Raw genomic sequence first — 16,879 nt, forward strand, 5'->3', positions numbered from 1 at the left:
TACATTGGAGTGTTAGTTCAGCCCAGTGTAATGCTAACTACATTGGAGTGTTAGTTCAGCCCAGTGTAATGCTAAATACATTGGAGTGTTAGTTCAGCCCAGTGTAATGCAAAATACATTGGAGTGTTAGTTCAGCCCAGTGTAATGCAAAATACTCAGAAGAATTAAAATACGTATTTCAAATACATGTAACAGAAATACTGCCCTTCTCTGATTGTAGCTCAATAACCCAGCATCAACAACAAAAATCTGGCTCTGGCAATGGGTTGTGACCCAACTGCTGGGTGAAAATAACCCAACATGTGTTGAAAACAAATGTAGTCATTTTTAACCCAGCATATTTTAGAGTGCCGAGGGTCCGCGATTAATAAACCAAAAGCATTTTGATGCATTAGTTGTCACAATTTTCTACTTAAAATGCATTTATTTTACACACCACCCTTAATAAGATGGACCCTAGAAAACTATCTGCATCAGTCAAGTGAGGTGACTCAGCTAGCTCCCAACTGAAATATCTACAAATGATCTTTGTAGATAATAAGTTATTACATTAATAGGTGATGGTAAATAAACATAATAATTACAATAACAATGTGTTTCTTACAGGAGGCTGTGTTTCCTCAGAGGGTCCCACGTTGACTCCAGGATCAGCCCTTGGGTGGTCACGATGCCTGCTCTGTAAAACAACACAACACGGTCAATGCTGAGGAAAGAAATGTATGAATATGGACTATTTCACTTGACCATGAGCGATCATTTGGTATATACACAGGAAGCATTGCACAGCTGTGGGTCTTTTCTGTGCCTTGAGATTATAATAGGGCATTATAAACATGCCAAACATTATGAACAGCCTGCAGGTATAATACTTTATGACTTGTCTTGAGTCAAGTCAAGTACATATGACAAGTAAACTTGACTCATGACATGTCTTACAATGCATTATAAGTGCATGATAAAGCGTTATACCTGCAGGCTATAACGTGTTCCTCAAAGAACAACCTACACAAAAAAAGTACTGTTTGTTTGGTTGACCTAACTGCTGGGTTGCAGGTGTTAAAAAGAGCAAGGTTGTGTTGTTAATGCTTGGTTATTGGTGCTGGGTTATTAAGATATATCCCAGCAGGTCAGATCAGAAGACTGAAGGTTGTATTCACTTTGACCCTGCCCTTTGGTTTCTGCAGGGGTTTGCTATGACATTGACCCTACAAAACAACAGACAACAATTTGATTGTAACTTTACATGAAGACTGTGGAATCTAACAGACAATGAGGAACCATTCTTCCTGGTACAAATAACGCCATGGAAAAAATAAAACCTGCTGTTTTCTTAAAGACACAATCTATTGTACTGATACACGATCAGATAAACCTTTGTCATTGTTCATCTGTAGAACATAGAAGTCATACTTCTGAGATACATAGTGAAGATATTCTACCTTGGATGCTATATCGAAAAATCACAGGATATAAACTAGGTAAGGCTAGCATGCTAACACAAGTAGCATAGGCTAAACACATCCGTATCTATTGATCTAGTGTTTAACATACTGTACATACTTGCTTGTTAAGGCAAAAGCTACCAAACAGTGCTACATGAATAAATATATCAATAATTTTAGGTACAATTAACAATACCATAGTTTTATCTTCGGGACTGAAAAATGCCACGTGCACTCGATGGACAAAATCCGTAAAAGAAGGAAGCCGCGATATGTCGATTCCAAATTTTTTGTGAGAAACAAACGACACCTGTGGTCCGGAGTCAAAGGTATTGTGTAGGGTTTATCATCTGTGTGTTGTACGTAACTTCTGAAYTACAATCTTATTTTACCTTTATTTAACAAATGTTTGCTTTCACCTTTTKAACAAAGTTAGTGCTGTTGAAAACCTATTCCTGTGTTTTCCCCTAAGTCATCATTTTTATTATTTTTTCAAGATGTTYATAGTTGGCTATGTGTTGTAAACCAGTAATTAAGAAGTACTTTTGTGTAGTACTTAAAATAAATCAAAATAACTTATTAAGTATAACATTAAGTTACCTTTTTCCATCTTGTGGACAAAACACCAGTTGATCAGATTTGATGGGTAATCTTTCTTAGAGGGGCCAATGTGTTGGGTCATGTTTCCAGAAAATCCTTGGTAATGGTCAAAAAGAAATCTACACACTAAAATATTAAATCAATATATTACAAAAACAAAGCTTCAAAAAATACATGTACATCTGTGACTGTTCACATCAGGGAAAGTGAAGGTGAAAGTGAAGAAGTTTCAAATATTCAAAATATATTCAAAAGCAATCCATTGTTCAAAAGCCACTCCTACCACAATGAACCTATCTAACAAGTACTGCACCCGGTGTGGCAGCTCAATCAGAATTAGTTGMGTAACATAGATAAGATGTTTTATTTGCAAAATATGCTTATGTGAGATACTTGTCATTAGAATGTTTCCCTTTGGACTATAGGGTTGGCAGTTGCACTTATCCCTTCTCAGCTAGGGCTCAGTCACTTGGGGCCCAGAGAGGGGAGAGGTCAGGCTTGTCTTCATATGTGAATGTATCTGTAAAACCATCTGGTGCTATGCAGAATATCAGAAGGGAAGGAGGACAGAATGAAACATTGTCTTCTTATGTGAATGTGTCTTTACCTATTTTTAAACCATGTGAAGGGATGGCGTGATTAATGGGGAACCAGTTAGTTGTCTCCACAATGTCTGTACGCCAGTCACCCCCTCCTTTTCCCATTGGGGGGAGGAGTATGGCAGTGTCTGGAACCATTGTATGTCCCCTCTGAAGTTGCACTTATATTGATATAGTATATGACCTAGAGGCTCACTCCCCTCAGTAAGCTTGTCCAGGAGTGGGGTGTACTTGAGAGGGGGGTATCTAGAGTTGACAATTGATATATGCCATTGGATGAGTTGGTGTTTTTGTACTATGAAGTACCAGGAACGAGATTAAAACCCCGTCTTAGAGACCAAACTGAACTATAATTTATAGCGAATGCTATCTGGCTATGGGATACTCCTCTCTCAAGTAAAAGTCTTTCTTTGTGAACAGTTCCTATTCCTGTGGTTTGTCATGTCGACTAGGGGGTGGATCTTTGCTATAAAAGATCTCAGTTGCCATTATGTTGACCACTCTCAACTTTTCATTAGAGATACTGAAATGTTGAAAGTCAAATGCTATTGCAAAAGCTTAATTATTATTAAAGGTGACGTTTAAGTATAACTCTGACTGGTGTGTGGTTTGTAACTCTCCTCATTTGGTAATACAGGAAATTGCCACGACACCGGTCACCAAAAATTCTAAACATTCATTCAAATTCAACTCTAAATATAGCTGCAAGCATCCATGCCGAGGTTCAGAATTTGGCCCCATAAGACGACCATCAGTAAAAATTGGACACATTACCGTGGGATGAGCTATTTCTGTACTCATTACCACGCTTGCCAAATGTCAGAACTCAATCTAAAAGACCATGCAATATGCTTTTGATGTATTTTAGACAATTTTCAATGATGTTGACTACTTAAAGGACTCTAGCTCAAACAATATGGTCGCTATGAGCCAATGAGTACAGATACATGCACACAATAATGTGATTACTGTGGATAGTCACAATAATATAATAGTTTAATTAATGTTTACATGCTTTGCAAGAAGAACGATTTCCCTAATAATCCTGTTTACATGGACACGTCTGAGATCAGTCTACCTGATGGGACTTTTGATAAATGCAGAAAATTACCAATCAAAATAAACGTTCTACCACAGTGACCGGGTTATTTTTGGGAAGCTTATTTGACTCTGAGTTAGGACATATAAAGTTTGTATGTGAAAACTACTACTAATTCGCAAACTTTTATTTGTTCCGAACTTACTTCACTTGCGCTAAAAAGGGAGGCTTGCTCAGCTGGTGCTAGCACATGTGTAACAGTATAACTTTAAACCGTCCCCTCGCCCCGACACGGGCGCGAACCAGGGACCCTCTGCACACATCAACAACAGTCACCCACGAAGCATCGTTACCCATCGCTCCACAAAAGCCGCGGCCCTTGCAGAGCAAGGTGCAACACTACTTCTAGGTTTTCAGAGCAAGTGACGTAACTGATTGAAACGCTACTAGCGCGTACCCGCTAACTAGCTAGCCATTTCACATCCGTTACACTCACCCCCCTTTCAACCTCCTCCTTTTCCGCAGAAACCAGTGATCCGGGTCAACAGCATCAATGTAACAGTATAACTTTAGACCGTCCCCTCGCCCCGACACGGGCGCGAACCAGGGACCTTCTGCACACAACAACAACAGTCACCCACGAAGCGTCGTTACCCATCGCTCCACAAAAGCCGCGGCCCTTGCAGAGCAAGGTGCAACACTACCTCTAGGTTTCAGAGCAAGTGACGTAACTGATTGAAACGCTACTAGCGCGTACCCACTAACTAGCTAGCCATTTCACATCCGTTACACATGCCCAGATCAAATACACCACTGGAACACTGATTAAGGCATTTACATGTCCTAATAATTGTAAAGATTGCTAAAAAGAAAACAGGTGTTTTATTCGTCATATTTTTACTTTCATATTGATCTTACACCAATTTAGATAAGCAGTTGGATAACTTAACTTTGGCTTTAACCAACCAGGATTACTGGGAAAGTTACGTGAATTTTGCAACCCTACTTGCAGGCCTGATGTGGCCCATAAAACATCAAAATAAGGCCTTATGAGATATGTAATTACATTTGAATGATAACATACACCCAAGAACTCATTTGGTGAAGGCCACAGGACTGAAAATAAAGAAATTCAACAACCCATGTCTCTGTCAGCAACAAATACAGTCATTGGTGGTAACTCTACAATTCACTTGAAAAGGCAAGGCACACTGGGACATTATATTGGAAGTGTGGCTAAGTGTGGTTGTGGCTTTCAGTTATTTATTTTTGGTCACCCTTGAGTGGAAGTGTTGTACCAGTTTAAGTGGTCTATGGTAGGATAATAGGATAATTGTGGTTCTTTTCTAGGGAGATAAGGCTTTGTCACTGTGCAAAATTGTCTAAAAGCACACATTTGCACCTGTGGATGAGATATAAGAAAGGTCCTGAGGTATGAATTGGTATACAAATATATACCAATTACTAAAATGACTAATGAGGACCTTACAGGGTACCAACACAGTGGAACAAATCTAAACGTTTATTTCTGAGAGTGTATTTGCATAATAATAGTTATTACACAAGTGAAAAAAGGAACAGTCACTATCCCTTATCTACAGTAGTTACAAAAACCTTTAGTTCTTACAAAATAAAATGCAATTACCAAAATATTATGTAAAGACTTGCTTAGAAAAAGTTGCTCCAAAAGCAATTCAAATTTTATTACACAGGCATAAGAACACTTTAATGTTATGTGTTACTGAGAATGCTAACAATAACAAAATATGGCTATGAAGTGTCGAAAGGAAACTATACCCATCAAACTCAACCCTGGATCTTGAAACCAGTACCGCTGCGTTCTTTTCATTGCTCTGATCAGGGACTCATTTAGACCTGGGACACTAGGTGGGTGCAATTAATTATCAGGTAGAACATAAAATCAGCACGCTCCGGACCTCGGTATAGTTTACTCAGAATACAAATTAACAGGATTTTCCTCGAACCTTGGCAGTTTTTGGTTAACATGTCATGGAAAAAGTTGAAAGCTGCATTTAACTGTGTAATACCTTACAATAGTGCAGATGAATTCAAAGCCATTTGTAAACATTGCAAACAGCAAGTTGGATATTTAATAAAAAGTCTGAACCTCTTTGTCCATCTGAGAGGAAGTGTTCTTGTTTCAAATAAACAGTTGAAGAAGTGATATATACACTAGTTAAGCATCCCAATGTATTTATGATTGACAAAATGTTCAGATAGATATGTATTGTGTAGATCAAAATATGACTGTCAGATAGATTGGAAAGGTATAGGAGATTGTTTGTGCTCTATTCATTATATTACTATCTTCAACATGCAGRTGCAGATACAGCCCTGCCAATCCAATACACTGAGTTCACAATMATTAGGCTAGTGAGTATTCTGATCTTATCATTATTTCTATGCACACGACCCCCACTGAATAAGATTCACAAGTTGAAGCGTCAAGATTGAGAAACACCTGAAGACAGATTTTTCAAAGGTTTTATGGACAGATGAAATGAGAGTGACTCTTGATGGACCAGATGGATGGGACTGTGTCTGGATCAGTAATGGACACAGGGGCACCACTTCGAGTCAGGCGCCAGCAAGGTGGAGGAGGGGGTACTGGTATGGGCTGCTATCATTAAGGATGAGATAGTTMGACCTTTTCGGGTTGAAGATGGACTGAAACTCAACTCCCAAACCTACTGSCAGTTTCTGGAAGATACTTTCTTCAAGCAGTGGTACAGGAAGAAGTCCTCAGCATTCAGGAAGGCCATGATCTTTATGCAGGACAAWGCTCCATCACATCCAAGTACTCCACTGCTTGGCTAGCCAGCAAGGGCCTCAAAGATGCCCGAATAATGACCTGGCCCCCTTCCTCACCTGACTTAAATCCTATTGAGAACTTGTGGGCCCTTTCAAACGTGAGATTTACAGTGAGTGAAGACAATACACCTCTTTGAACAGCATTTGGGAGGCTATGGTTGCTGCTTCAGCGAAAGTTGATCGTGAACAGATCAAGAAACTGTCAGACTCCATGGATGGAAGGTTCATGGCAGTTATTGAAAAGAAGGGTGGCTATATTGGTCACTGAATATTTTTGAAAGGCCAAAAATTGTATTTAATTGTCATTTTGTGTTACTTCTTTGTTACACTTACTCTAAAAATGGAGAATWAACAAGTGAGTTGGGAGAAATTATTTTGTAATTTAGTTGCCTAATAATTCTGCACACTAGACGCAGTTGTAAATGAGAACTTGTTCTCAACTGGCCTACCTGGTTAAATAAAGGTGAAATAAATTAATTGTGCACGCAGTGTAGTTTCTGAAAAGTTGTCACTACTCAGATCGTACTTAATCTTAATTACTTTCTGAGATCTGTATTCAAAAACTTTTAAAAGTAGTAATTTCTGTATTCATAGTTGTAGTCATCTCAAAGTAACTATTTGTATGACTCTAAGTCACATGGGGTGAGGGGCTTGACCTTTCAATGTTTGCATTAAAACCAGTTCAATCGAACTAGATGTAATTTAAAATGCAATCTATGTAATCCCCAAAAGTAATTATTTATCATGAGGGCCGTACACAATTCTCCATACTCCAACAAAAGTAAAATCTCACCTTTCTGTTGAGTTATAAATTGCTCATGACACAAGCTCAACTACACAGTACAAATATACTAAAAATATGAAAATATGAAATATTTTGATGTATTTCCTATTCAACAAAACTGTATGAATAAGGCTTGAAATGACTATGCTTTCTAAATATAGTATAATCAAATTATAAAATGACTAAGATTTCACCTTCCTTATAACTGTAAAATACATATATGTTTAGTGTTAGAGAAAATGTGCATCTTTTTTTAAAACGTTTCTCTTGATCACAAAGTCTGCCGCGACCGCTTGCGAACGGCACAGAGCCCCCTAGCTTCGCTTCCTGAACTCTTTAGGAACTTCCCTTTCATCTCATATTAAATGAGGTCCGTCTATGACAGTGTTTTTTAATAAAAAATCTATTATTTTAGATGATTTTGATAAAGTTGGCTATAAATCGATCTCTGAATGTGCTAGAGTGACAAAACCACTCTCTCCTACTGTGCTACAATGTAAGGTTTGCAGGCATGTGCTTTGTCAATAGCAACTCCTTCAGCCAGGAGTTAGACAGTCGGCAGAGCGAATGAAATGATAGGAGCGCCATCCCAGCTTCAAGTGGTGTTAGATTTCACATCCTACTTCACACAGGCGGAAGAGATKTACTCCTGTGGCCTTGAGAAGAAGGGCTACCACTCAATGCAAGCCATTTCAATCTACGGTGTCCACAGATCGATTTATAAGGAAAATGTCAGTCGGAACCGGTACCAGAACCACACAGGTCTCCTAAACAGAGGACTTTACGTCTAAGAGGTTTTTAAATCAATTGTTATAGTGCCACTAAATGTAGCGAATTAGCATGGTAATGCATGAGAGGGTGTGAACCTTGACCCTTTGCCATCATGAAAGGTTGCACCATTATCATTTGCATTTTAATGTGARGTTACAGATGAGGACGTATAATGGCAACAAATACAATAGGATTTCACCCAGCTTTGCTGCTTGAACCCCTAATAACTTMTATTTCCTGTGAACGGGTGTGTGTGTGATCTCATATGAGATAAAACATTGACTTTAGCTGACTGGGTTGGTAATGATATCACCTGCATTGTCTTTTGGACAGCCCTGCCACAGACACACCCCATAATCAAGTTAATATTTTATGAGTTGTATGTACAGGATACACATGGTATACTCCGTCAAGGAAATGCTTATTTGCAGGTTCCTTCGATAATACAATAAGAAAAATAATACAAATATAAGAATACGAACATAAAGTAAATGGCTATAATATAGGAAGGCAAAATTTATAGTCCAAAATGTTACATGTGTTTTTGGGAAGCGAGATTGGGGGCAAGTGTTCAAACTGTGCAAATATTTATCTACCATAATAAAAGCCTGGTAGCAAATATAAATAAAATTATATTTGTCACATGTGCCGAATACAACAAACCTACAGTGAAATTCTTAGTTACAAGCCTTATCCAACAATGCAGTTTAAAAGACTTTAAAAAACAAGAAATAAAGTAACAAATAATTAAAGAATAGCAGTAAAATAACAATAGCAGGGCTATATACAGGGCGTACGAGTACAGAGTCAATGTGCGGGGGCACAGGTTAGTCAAGGTAATGGAGGTAATATCGACATGTAGAAGGTTATTAAGTGACTATGCATAGATAATAAACAGCGATCAGCAGCGTAAAAGAGGGGGTTTGGGGCAATGCAAATAGTCTGGGTAGCCACTTGAATTAGATGTTCATGAATGTATGTGTGTGTTGTGTGTGCCCATGTGTGATGCATGTGTGCTAAGGTGCAGAGAATCAGAGCAGGTGGTCAGTCCAGTTCAATGGTAACTGCGTTCTCCACTGTCGTCATCTCACCAGGTGTGTTTACTTAGATTATACATGTTTTAGTCTCTGTAGAATCAGGGATGCAAACTGGTGAGGTCCCAAAAAGGTGACACTTTTTGTTGATGCTCTGAAACATGCAAAATCCCTGCTAGGTGGAAATGCAGGTTTTACTAATTAAACAAAACAGAATATGATCTACATGATCAGTCTCTGTGTGTAAAATAAAAGTGGTTAATGTGAACCTAACTCACAGCTAAAAAATTAAATAAAGCAATCCAATGTAATTTGTTGCCTAGACTTTACTGAAATGACACTCAAGTTCTTGCGGGGGAAAAAAATACATTAATATTGCAGTTAGCCATGACAGTCTTTATAATAGAATGCTTTGTCACCACACACACATTAATATTGCACTTGGAAAAAACATCTTAAGTAGAAATAGTATTGAAACACATTCTATTTTTGCTTTCATTATAGTGGCCACTTATAGTAGACATCGATCAACTGCACAAGGCTACTGTGTGCAAAAATAACGTGAACTGAGTAAAAAAAATGCCATATTCCCCCTCACTCACACAAAAAGTGTTTTGTTGTGTTGAACTTGACACTATCTTTGGGCTACACTGCACATTTTTACATTGTAAACGTTCTGCCTGTGGACATCTTTACATTTTTTTTATTTCACCTTTATTTAACCAGGTATGCTAGTTGAGAACAAGTTCTCATTTGCAACAGCGACCTGGCCAAGATAAAGCAAAGCAGTTCGACCACACATACAACACACAGAGTTACACATGGATAAACAAACATACAATCAATAATACAGCTAGAAAAATCTATATACAGCATGGCAAAATGAGGTAGGATAAGAGAGGTAAGCAATAATAGGCCATGGTGGCGAAGTAATTACAATATAGCAATTAAAGACTGGGAGAATGGATATGGAAATGTTGCAGTATGGATGAATGTGCAAGAAGTTACTGTCGGTGCAAAGTGCAAGATAGAAATATATACCAGAATCATGAGGATAGACCGCTAGATGGATGGGCTATTTAAGATGAGCTATGTACAGGTCCGCAGTGATCTGTGAGCTGCTCTGACAGCTGTTGCTTTAAAGCTAGATAGGAAGGTAAGAAGTCTCCAGCTTTAATGATTTTGCAGTTCGATTTCCGAGTCTCTGGCAGCAGAGAACTGGAAGGGAGAGGCGGCCAAAGGAAGAATTGGCTTTTTTGAGGCCTGACCATTTTGAGATATACCTGCTGGAGCGTGTGCAGAGTGGGTGCTGCTGATGGTGACCCAGTGAGCTGAGATAAGGCGGGCTTTACCTAGCCAGAGACTTGAATGGACCTGGAGCTCATTGGTTTGCAACGAGTATGAAGCCGTAGGGCCAAGCTTATGAGAGCCGTACTAGGTCGCTAGTGGTGGGTAGTATATGGGGCTTTTTGGTGACAATCTCAAACAGGATGCACTTGTGATAGACTGCCATCCCAATTGTTGACCGTAGAGTGTTTGGAGGCATTTGTGAATGAAATCGCGAAGTTCAGAGGATCGGCCTAGGTTAATTGTCAGTTCCTTACGAGGGTGTTTGCAAGCATAGAGTGAAGGATGCTTCTAGATTTAATATATGGATTGGCAGATGTTTAACAGTGTGAGTCTGAGGAATGGAAATTAAACAGTCTAACCAGACACCTAGGTATTTGTAGTTGTCCACTTTTTTAAGTCAGAACCGTGCCAGAGTAGAGGTGCTTGGCGGGCGGGCAGGTGGCGGGCAGGATCGGTTGAAGAGCATGCATTTAGTTTTGCTTGCATTAAGAGCAGTTGGCAGGCCCACGGAAGGAGAGTTGTATGGCATTGAAGTCTCATCTGGAGTTTAGTTTAACACAGTGTCCAAGAAGGCCAGAGGTATACAAGAATGGTGTCGTCTGCGTAGAGTGGATTAAGATATCACCAGCAGCAAGAGCGACATTCATTGATGTATACAGAGAAGAGAGTCGGCCCGAGAATGAACCCTGTGGCACCCCCATGAGAGATCTGCCAGAGGTCCAGGACAACAGGGCCCTTCTGATTTACACACTGAACTCTATCAGAGAAGTAGTTGGTGAACCAGGCGAGGCAATCATTTGAGAAACCAGGCTGTTGAGCTCTGCCCTAATAAGAATGTTGTGATTGACAGAGTCGAAGCCTTAGCCAGGTCGATGAATACGGGTCTGCACAGTTAATGTCTCTTCGATTGGCGGTTATGATATAAATTTAGACCTGAGCGTGGCTGAGGTGCACCATGACAGCTCTGAAACCAGATTTAGCATACGGAGAAGGTACAATGGGATTCGAAATGATCGGTGGGAAGCGTATTTGTTAAACTTGTCTTTTCTAAGACCTTAGAAGGCAGGAGTATGATAGACATAATTCTGTAGACAGTTGGAGTTCTAGTGTCTCCCTTTGAAGAGGGATGACCGCGGCAGCATTCCTAATCTTATGGGAATCTCGACGATATGAAAGAGAAGGTTGAACAGGCTAGTAATAGGGTTGCAACAATCAGCGAATAATTTTAGGAAAGAGAGGGTCCAGATTGTCTAACCCGGCTGATTTGTAGGGGTCAGATTTGCAGCTCTTTCAGAACATCAGCTATTCTGGATTTGGGTGAAGAGAAATGGGGAGGCTTGGGTGAGTGCTTGTGGGGGTGGAGGGACTGTGATCGGGTAGGGGTAGCCAGAGTGCGAAAGCATGCCAAGGCAGTAGACCAAATGCTTATTGAAATTCTCCAGTTATAGTGGATTTAATCCGGTGGTGACAGTTTTTCCTAGCCTCATTGCAGTGGGCAGCTGGGAGGGAGGTGCTCTTCTTCTCCATGGACTTTACAGTGCCCAGAAACTTTTTTGATTTTGTGCTACAGGATGCAAATTTCTGTTTTGAAAAAAGCTAGCCTTAGCTTTTCCTAACTCCTGTGTATATTGGTTCTTAACTTTCCTGAAAATTGCATATCACGGGGCTATTTCAATGCTAATGAGAACGCACAGGAATGTTTTATGCGGTCAAGAGCAGTCAGGTCTGGAGAGAACCACAACTCATCCTCTTACTGACGGATGAGGTCAATATCCTTGCCAGCGTACCTGGGCCAGGTGATTAGAAAGGCTGCTCGCTGAAGTGTTTTAGGGGAGCGTTGACAGTGATGAGGGATGGTCGTTTGACCGCAGAATCCAATTACAGATGCAGGCAATTGAGGCAGTGATCGGCTGAGATCTGGTTGAAAAACAGCAGAGATATATTTGGAGGGAAAGTTGTTAGGATCGATATCTATGAGGTGCCACGTGTTTACTTATTAGAAGTTGTAACCTGGTGGGGTTTTGAGATTTGTGTGAGATTGAGCTGGAGCTGGATGGCTGGAGTGTTAAGCCATGTCAAAGTTTAGCTCACCTAGCAGCACGGGCTCTGAAGATAGATGGCGGGAATCAATTCACATATGGTGTCGCAGGGCACAGCTTGGGGGCAGAGGGTGGTCTATAGGCGAGAGGCAAAGGTGAGAAACTGTTTCTGGAAAGGTGATTTTTAAAAAGTAGAAGCTCGAATGTTTGGGTACAGACCTGCGATAGTTAAGACAGAACTCTGCAGGCTATCTCTGCAGTAGATTGCACACCACCCCAGTTTGGCGGGGTTCTATCGTTGTCGGAAAATGATGTTAGGGATGGAAAATTTCAGGGTTCTTGGTGGTCTTCCTAAGCCAGGATTCAGTCACGGCTAGGATATCCGGGTTGGCAGTGTGCTAAAGCAGTGAATAAAACCAACTTTGGGAGGAGACTTCTAATGTTAACATGCATGAAACCAAGGCTTTTACGGTTACAGAAGTCAACAAATGAGAGCACCTGGGGAGTAGGAGTGGAGCTAGGCACTGCAGGGCCTGGATTAACCTCTACATCACCAGAGGAACAGAGGAGTAGGATAAGGTTACGGCTAAAGGCTATCAGGACTGATCGTCTAGTGCGTTCGGAGCAGACTAAAAGGAGCAGGTTTCTGGGCGTAAAGTACAGACAGAGGTATGGTAGGATGTGAGTACATTGGAGGTAAACCTAGGCATTGAGTAATGATGAGAGATATAGTCTCTAGAGACGTTTAAACCAGGTGATGTCACCGCATATGTGGGAGGTGGAACAACATGGTTGGTTAAGGCATATTGAGCAGGGCTAGAGGCTCTACAGTGAAATAAGACAATAATCACTAACCAGGACAGTAATGGACAAGGCATATTGATATTAGGGAGAGGCATGCGTAGCCGGGTGATCAATAGGGGTCCAGTGAGAGGTTGGGCTGGCTGGAGGCACTGCGATTCAGACAGCTAGCAGGCCGGGGCTAGCAAGCTAGAAGACGGGCCTTAGAGGGACGTCTCAACGGAGGAAAGTTTGTTTTAGCCTCCGCGTGCGGTGACGTCGATAGACCAGTCGTGATGGATTAGTAGGGTTCCAAGTACCAGAGGGGTCCAAGTCCAATTGGAAAAATAGGTATAGTGGCCAAAGAAATTGGCCGCTGGATCTATACAGCTAACAGTCCAATATGCCCTAGACAGCTAGCGGGCCGCGGCTAGCAGCTAGCGGGCCGCGGCTAACAGATGGMCATTCAGGGGACGTCGCGATGATGAGGCCAGTTGAGTACCCCCTCGAGCAGATTGCGTCGTAGTCCAGTCGTGAAGGATCGGCGGGGTTCCGTGCCCCGTACCGGCAGTAGAAGGGGTCCGGGTATTGTAGCCCAGAGTGGCTGATGGGCCTCTTTAGCTAGCTGGGAGAAAGGGCCTAGCATGGGCTAGCTCCAGGCTAATTGGTACTTGCTTCGGACCGACGTTAGCCAGGTGTAGTCACTCAGATAGCAGCTAGCTAGCTGCGATGATCCAGGTTAAAATGTCCAGAGCTTACGGTAGGAATCCGGGGATATGGAGAGAAAAAAGGTCCGGTATGCTCTGGTTTGAGTCACGTTGTACAAACTGGCGAGAGCTTTCCGAGCTAAAGGTTAGCTGATAACCGCTAGCAGTGGTTAGCTGACTACTAGCTAGTAGCTAGTGAGCTGGCTAGCTTCTGTTGGGGGATTCCGGATTCGAGGTAAATAAAAACACTTTCGAAAAAACAGATCCACACCACATTGGGTGAGGCGGGTTGCAGGAGAGTATTTTGAAGTTGAAGTTTAGAAAAAATAAATAAAAAATATATGCAAAGAAAAATATATAAAATGATATATACATGGGACACGACAAGACGAAGGACAAAGACGTCTGACTGCTACGCCATCTTGGGATATGATCTGTTCTACAATGTGCCAGCAGAGCATGATACACTTTGTTGGCATAATTGATCTCTTTCAGGCAGAGAGTACACCTGGCATATCCCTTTTTAGCCACTGTATTGAAAGAGGGAAAGTGTGTGGCGTTTCTTTCACCTCTATTGGCATCCAGCATAAGTCAGGCCCAGCTCCAGCTACACTTGATCCCTGAATCCACAAGCAACGCCTCAATTTCACCCAATTCTCTCATTCTGAAAATTAACCACATACTGTAGAGGGAAAACATTAGTTCAAAGATAGTAGTTAGTTCGTTAGCTAGTTAACATTTCACACAGATTGCCAGGGTCCAGTAAGCAACTAACGCATTATAACTTGAGGAATGGCAAGGAGTCGTATACCAGTTAATACTATAGCGAATTGGTTAGGTTACTAACGTTCGCTCATCTGATGTTGTAACATTAGCTAGGTAGCTGCCTGACTWTATTAGCCAGCAAATTTTCAAACAATAAACTCAATTATTTGATCAGCTAAGTTGGTTAATGTTGCTCAACATTTCTCTGGCTAGCTAACGGAGAATTCGATCCAGCTACTATAGCAAGATACTTAAACCTCTACAGGATCGGTGGGTCCCCTGCGGGGCGGTTGAGCTAAAATAGGCTAATGCAATTAGCATGAGGTTGTAAGTAACAAGAACATTTCCCCGGACATAGACATATCTGACATTGGCAGAGAGCTTAAATTATTGTTAATCTAACTGCACTGTCCAATTTACAGTAGCTTTTACAGTGAAAGAATACTATGCTATTGTTTGAGGAGAGTGCACAGTTATGAACTTGAAAAGTTATTAATAAACCAATTTAGCACATTTGGGCAGTCTTTGGGCAATTTTGAACAGAAATGCAATAGTTCCTTGGATCAGTCAAAAAAAATGTGCACATACACTGCTGCCATCTAGTGGCCAAAATCTAAATTGCGCCTAGGCTGGAATAATATACACTGCTCAAAAAAATAAAGGGAACACTTAAACAACACAATGTAACTCCAAGTCAATCACACTTCTGTGAAATCAAACTGTCCACTTAGGAAGCAACACTGATTGACAATAAATTTCACACATGGCTGTTTGCACAATGGAATAGACAAAAGGTGGAAATTATAGGCAATTAGCAAGACACCCAATAAAGGAGTGGTTCTGCAGGTGGTGACCACAGACCACTTCTCAGTTCCTATGCTTCCTGGCTGATGTTTTGGTCACTTTTGAATGCTGGCGGTGCTTCACTCTAGTGGTAGCATGAGATGGAGTCTACAACCCACCACAAGTGGCTCAGGTAGTGCAGCTCATCCAGGATGGCACATCAATGCGAGCTGTGGCAAGAAGGTTGCTGTGTCTGTCAGCGTAGTGTCCAGAGCATGGAGGCGCTACCAGGAGACAGGCCAGTACATCAGGAGACGTGGAGGAGGCCGTAGGAGGGAACAACCCAGCAGCAGGACCGCTACCTCCCGCCTTTGTGCAAGGAGGAGCAGGAGGAGCACTGCCAGAGCCCTGCAAAATGACCTCCAGCAGGCCAAATGTGCATGTGTCTGCTAAACGGTCAGAAACAGACTGAGGGTGGTATGAGGGTGGTATGAGGGCCCGACGTCCACAGGTGGGGGTTGTGCTTACAGCCCAACACCGTGCAGGACGTTTGGCATTTGCCAGAAACACCAAGATTGGCAAATTCGCCACTGGCGCCCTGTGCTTCTCAAGATGAAAGCAGGTTCACACTAAGCAAATGTGACAGACGTGACAAGTCTGGAGACGCCGTGGAGAACGTTTCTGCTGCCTGCAACATCCTCCAGCATGACCGGTTTGGCGGTGGGTCAGTCATGGTGTGGGGTGGCATTTCTTTGGGGGCCGCACAGCCCCTCCATGTACTCGCCAGAGGTAGCCTGACTGCCATTAGGTACCGAGATGAGATCCTCAGACCCCTTGTGAGACCATATGTTGGTGCGGTTGGCCCTGGGTTCCTCCTAATGCAAGACAATGCTAGACCTCATGTGGCTGGAGTGTCAGCAGTTCTGCAAGAAGGAAGGCATTGATGCTTATGGACTGGCCCGCCCCGTTCCCCAGACCTGAATCCAATTGAGCACATCTGGGACCATCATGTCTCGCTCCATCCACCAACGCCACGTTGCAACCCAGACTGTCCAGGAGTTTGGGCGATGCTTTAGTTCCAGGTCTGGGAGGAAGATCCCTCAGGAGACATCCCGCCATCTCATCAGGAGCATGCCCAGCGCGTTGTAGGGAGGTCATACGGCACGTGGAGGCCACACACAACTACTGAGCCTCATTTACTTGTTTTTAAGGACATTACATCAAAGTTGGATCAGCCTGTTAGTGTGTTTTCCACCTTTTTAATTTGAGTGTGACTCCAAATCCAGACCTCCATGGGTTTGATAAAATTGATTAACCAAATTGATAATTTTTGTGTGATTTTGTTGTCAGCACA

The 16,879-nt window shown here is 41.9% G+C and overlaps 1 long non-coding RNA gene across 2 annotated transcripts in view; it reads right to left on the reverse strand.

Annotated features, from left to right (window-relative positions):
• LOC111964377 (uncharacterized) overlaps positions 1-16,879 on the reverse strand; it is a 55,226-nt gene that overhangs the window by 24,064 nt on the left and 14,283 nt on the right. For both annotated transcript variants that reach the window (XR_011479949.1, XR_002877373.2), the window contains one exon: positions 605-676. This is a non-coding gene — a long non-coding RNA (uncharacterized lncRNA). The remainder of the gene's footprint in view (positions 1-604; positions 677-16,879) is intronic.

The sequence above is a fragment of the Salvelinus sp. IW2-2015 genome, linkage group LG5, assembly GCF_002910315.2.
Source record: "Salvelinus sp. IW2-2015 linkage group LG5, ASM291031v2, whole genome shotgun sequence".
NCBI lineage: Eukaryota > Metazoa > Chordata > Actinopteri > Salmoniformes > Salmonidae > Salvelinus > Salvelinus sp. IW2-2015.